Below are 6,000 nucleotides of genomic sequence, written 5' to 3' on the forward strand. Positions count from 1 at the left end.
CAAAGCCAAACAGTGTCACATCTGTTTATACAGGGCTTTAACTTAATTTTCGTTCCCTGGATGCTCCACCCAACCCCCATACCTTCCTCCTCCTTTAGAATTAATTCTGCTCTTGTGAATAGCAAAGAGTCTCTCTCTTCTGACCTTCCTACCCTGAAACTCCAGCCAAATTTCCTTTATGTGCCCTGTTTTTGTCTTTCCAGAATAGTGTCTGAAATGTCTCAGAAGATTATACAATATAGTTGTCATTCCCATTTATCGGTACCCACAGAGATGACAAATGCTTGAATGCTAGGGCTGCTTCCTATTCATCAACGTGTCCTCTGTGTAAGAACAATGCTTGGTGCTTAATAGTAATTTAATGCATACTCTATGCTAATTAAAAATTAAGAATGAAATGTGGGAATGAGGAAGTAGAATCCTTCATATCACTTTTTCTAATATAACCTCCTTCACATGAATAGTTGCCCCCCTACACAAATTTTATAAAAGTTGCTTATGACAAGCTGTTATTTGTAACCCTACAGCATTATAAAATTGATAAATGTGAGCAGTAAGAAATAACTTATTCATTTCATTGAGGATAGATGCTATCAAAACATCATTCAAGTATGATTCAATTCTAAATATAAAAAACACAAAGAAGGGATTCTCAGCAATAGTTTTTTAATATATCAAGCTCAACAAACAGCTTTTATCAAGGGAAAGAAATATTTAACACTATGATAGCACCTGAAACAAGTGTGAAGACTCTTTGAAGTTGCTCTCATTGAATGACACACTCAAATATACTTCAAACTCATGTATGCACTCAACTTCAGCAACCCGATCTGATCTCTGAGAAACATAAAAGCAATTTCCATTAACAAGCTTTTTTCAGTGTTTCGTATTTACCAGAATATTTATGAGATCTAAAAGGTTTATAAGGAAATAGAACATCTTAAAAGTCAACGGAAGCAAGAGGTCTGCTCTGCCTTATTAATTTTACAGATGTTTCCTTGTTTATGTGAAGCAATATTTAGATGAAGTGTACTTTCATGCAGCTTCTGGGCAGAAGGCTGTGGATTTCAAGATTCTCAAGAAAATAGCCAGAGAAAGCAGTTTTGGGGTGATACTTGCCACCTGCATGCGTGGACTCAGGCAATTTTTTAGTCATCTCCTTCTCTTAGGACAAGGGCATCCACAGCAGAGAACATTGCTATGATTTAAGTAGGCTAGCTTTTATTTGTGAAAGGGTACATTTTTTATGCACGCTTCATTTTAATGACTGTGTGACTAATTGAGCTCACAGCTGTACTTGTTCAGACATTAATATTTTCAGCAGATGGTATGTTCCAATCTAAATTTTTGGAATTCCTAATGTTATTATGGCAACATTTAAGTGAAAAATTTTGAGAATTACTGTTTAATTCTGTGGGTGTGAGTTATTATGAGTTTGTGTAGAATTATTGCTTCTTTTCATTTAATTTCTATAATTTAGATTCAGTTCATGTCTTTTCTGATGAAGATAGCTTAGTCATTAGTATGTTCTAATTTTCTACCCATCTGAAATATTAATATGTAAGATCTCCAAATTCTAGTGCTCACTTTTTTAGCCTGACCAAGTCAAACCTATTTTGATCCCTTAGTTTATGCATAATACAAATTAGAAACCCATTTTTTAAATTTTATTTATTTAAATTTCTGGTTGTGCAGGCTTTTCTCTAGTTGTTGCACCTGGGGGCTACTCTCTAGTTGTGGTACATGTACTTCTCATTGCCGTGCCTTCTCTTGTTGTGAAGCACAGGCTCTCGGGCACACAGCATTCAGCAGTTGCAGGACGTGGGTTCAGTAGTTGCAGCTCCCAGGGTTAGTGGCTCTGTCTGAGGCATGTGGGATATTTCTGGATCAGGGATCAAACCCGTGTCTCCTGCATTGGCAGGCAGATTTTTTCTATCACTGAGCCACCAGGAAAGCCTCCATTTTTAAAGTTTTGATGATATGAAGAATTGAGATGATTCTTTAGATTTATTATAAGGAAACATGTATCTATCATATGTAAATAAAAAGGTTAATTATCTATGCTTTCTTTACCCAAAAGTGAAGTTTAAACTTTTTTTTCTAAAAGCCATGTCTAAACTCTACTTATTTTTATTTCTGTTCTAATCATCAGTTCAGTTCAGTCACTCAGTCGTATCCAACTCTTTATGACCCTATGGACTGCAGCACGCCAGGCCTCTCTGTCCATCACCAATTCCCAGAGCTTGCTCAAACTCATGTCCAATGAGTCGGTAATGCCATCCAACCATCCCAACCTCTGTCGTTCCCTTCTCTTCCCACCTTCAATCTTTCCCAGCATCAGAGTCTTTTCCAATGAGTTGCCTTTTTGCATCAGGTGGCCAAAGTATTGGAGTTTCAGCTTCAGCATCAGTCCTTCTGATGAAGATTCAGGACTGATCTCCTTTAGGATGGACGGGTGGGATCTCCTTGCAGTCAAAGGGACTCTCAAGAGACTTCGCCAACACTACAGTTCAAAAGCACCGATTCTTTGGTGCTCAGCTTTCTTTATAGTCCAACTCTCACATCCATACATGACTACAGCTGCTACTGCTGCTGCTAAGTTGCTTCAGTGATGTCTGACTCTGTGCGACCCCATAGACTGCAGCCCATTAGGCTCCTCTGTCCCTGGGATCCTCCAGGCAAGAACATTGGAGTGGGTTGCCATTTCATCTCAAATGCATGACTACAGGGAAAACCATAGCTTTGACAAGACAGATCTTTGTCAGCAAAGTCATGTCTCTGCTTTTTAATATGCTATCTAGATTGATCATAGTTTTTCTTCCAAAGAGCAAGTGTCTTTAAATTTCACGGCTGTAGTCACCATCTGCAGTGATGGGGCCCAAGAAAATAAAGTCTCTCACTGTTTCCATTGTTTCCCCATCTATTTGCCATGAAGAGATGGGACCAGATACCATAATCTTTGTTTTTTGAATGTTGAATTTCTAATCATAGGCCTAATCAATTACATTACACAGTCAATGACCCCAAAGATCTTTTCCTTTCTTCGTATAAGTATATGCACTCATTTTTCCCATTCCACTGATTTTGCTATGAGCTTTCCAGTCATTAACATGAAGAGCTATTATTGATCAACAGTGTCTACAAGATCATTTTTTCAATTGCTCATAAAATTATCAACTGTTTTTGGTAATGAGGTCAAAAAAAATACCCTGTTCTATTTCTTCTATAAAAGACACAGATAAACTAACAAGGAAATTAAAACACTCCTAGAAACAGCCTTTTTATTAAATGCAGAGATAAGTTTGTACAGAGTCGATAAAATAAATATATTGAAGATGGCAGAAAAGGACAATGAAAAGCCAAAGTTACCATTGCAAGCTATTTTTCCTTCACTCACAAGAAGCTTTCTCACGAAAAAAGCAATTACGAAAAACATTTAACATGCAACTAGAATTTTGTTATTTTAACAGTTATATATAAAGATATATAGGGACTTCCCTGGCTCAGAGGGTAAAGAATCTGCCTGCAATGTGTGAAATCCAGGTCAAATCCCTGGGTCAGGAAGATGCCCTGGAGAAGGAAATGGCAACCCACTCTAATAGTCTTGCCTGGAGAATTCCATGGACAGAGGAGCCTGAAGGGCTACCGTTCATGGGGTTGCAAAGACTGATACAACTGATCGTCTAACACTTTCACTTTCATAAAGATACAAAAAATAAAATTTTAAAGTTTTCCATATAAGTTAACTTTGCATTGAAATGGAATATGTTGTCTAAGTTTATGTTTAAAAATATCAATGAAGTTTTCTAAAATAAATTGAAATAAAAAATATTTAATATTATTAGGGGTGATTTTAATATAAGAATTGGAAAAGTTTTCTATTTGCAATTTTTTAAGGAATCTCCACACTGTTCTCCATAGTGGCTGTACTAGTTTGCACTCCCACCAACAGTGTAGGAGGGTTCCCTTCTCTCCACACCCTCTCCAGCATTTATTGCTTGCAGATTTTTGGATCGCAGACATTCTGACTGGTGTGAAGTGGTACCTCATTGTGGTTTTGATTTGCATTTCTCTTATAATGAGTGATGTTGAGCATCTTTTCATGTGTTTGTTAGCCATCCGTATGTCTTCTTTGGAGAAATGTCTATTTAGTTCTTTGGCCCATTTTTTTATTGGGTCGTTTATTTTTCTGGAATTGAGCTGCAGGAGTTGCTTGTATATTTTTGAGATTAGTTGTTTGTCAGTTGCTTCATTTGCTATTATTTTCTCCCATTCGGAAGGCTGTCTTTTCACTTTGCTTATGTTTTCCTTTGTTGTGCAGAAGCTTTTAATTTTAATTAGATCCCATTTGTTTATTTTTGCTTTTATTTCCAGAATTCTGGGAGGTGGATCATAGAGGATCCTGCTGTGGTTTATATCAGAGAGTGTTTTGCCTATGTTCTCCTCTAAGAGTTTTATAGTTTCTGGTCTTACATTTAGATCTTTAATCCATTTTGAGTTTATCTTTGTGTGCGGTGTTAGAAAGTGATCTAGCTTCATTCTTTTACAAGTGGTTGACCAGTTTTCCCAGCACCACTTGTTAAAGAGATTGTCTTTACTCCATTGTATATTCTTGCCTCCTTTGTCAAAGATAAGGTGTCCATATGTATGTGGATTTATCTCTGGGCTTTCTATTTTGTTCCATTGATCTATATGTCTGTGTTTGTGCCAATACCATACTGTCTTGATGACTGTGGCTTTGTAGTAGAGCCTGAAGTCAGGCAAATTGATTCCTCCAGTTCCATCCTTCTTTCTCAAGATTGCTTTGGCTATTCGTGGTTTTTTGTATTTCCATACAAATCTTGAAATTATTTGTTCTAGTTCTGTGAAAAATATCGCCGGTATCTTGATAGGGATTGCATTGAATTTGTAAATTGCTTTGGGTAGTATACTCATTTTCACAATATTGATTCTTCCGATCCATGAGCATGGTATATTTCTCCATCTATTAGTGTCCTCTTTGATTTCTTTCATCAGTGTTTTAAAGTTTTCTGTATATAGGTCTTTAGTTTCTTTAGGTAGATATATTCCTAAGTATTTTATTCTTTTTGTTGCAATGGTGAATGGAATTATTTCCTTAATTTCTTCTTCTACTTTCTCATTATTAGTGTATACGAATGCAAGGGATTTCTGTGTGTTGATTTTATATCCTGCAACTTTACTATATTCATTAATTAGCTCTAGTAATGTTGGGCATACACACAGAGGAAACCAGAATTGAAAGAAACACATGTACCCCAATGTTCATCGCAGCACTGTTTATAATAGCCAGGACATGGAAACAACCTAGATGTCCATCAGTAGATGAATGGATAAGAAAGCTGTGGTACATATACACAATGGAGTATTACTCAGCCATTAAAAAGAATACATTTGAATCAGTTCTGATGAGATGGATGAAACTGGAGCCGATTATACAGAGTGAAGTGAGCCAGAAAGAAAAACACCAATACAGTATACTAACACATATATATGGAATTTAGGAAGATGGCAATGATGACCCTGTATTCAGGACAGCAAAAGAGACACAGATGTGTATAGCGGACTTTTGGACTCAGAGGGAGAGGGAGAGGGTGTGATGATTTGGGAGAATGGCATTGAAACATGTATAATAACATGTAAGAATCGAAATGCCAGTCTATGTCTGATGCAGGATATGACACGCTTGGGGCTGACGCGCGGGGATGACCCAGAGAGATGTTGTGGGGAGGGGGGTGGGAGGGGGGTTCATGTTTGGGAACGCATGTACACCTGTGGTGGATTCATGTCAATCTATGCCAAAACCAATACAGAATTGTAAAGTAAAAATTAAAAAAAAAAAAAAAAAAAAAAAAAAAGAATTGGAAAAGTTTTTAACATAAACTTTCAATATTCCATCTTTAACTCCAAACACACAACAGATTTTTGAAGCAGTCAATTCTGTTACCCTAAAATTGTCTTCTTGTTCAGCCACTAAGTCAT

The sequence above is a fragment of the Oryx dammah genome, unplaced genomic scaffold, assembly GCF_014754425.2.
Source record: "Oryx dammah isolate SB20612 unplaced genomic scaffold, SCBI_Odam_1.1 HiC_scaffold_19, whole genome shotgun sequence".
Lineage (NCBI taxonomy): Eukaryota > Metazoa > Chordata > Mammalia > Artiodactyla > Bovidae > Oryx > Oryx dammah.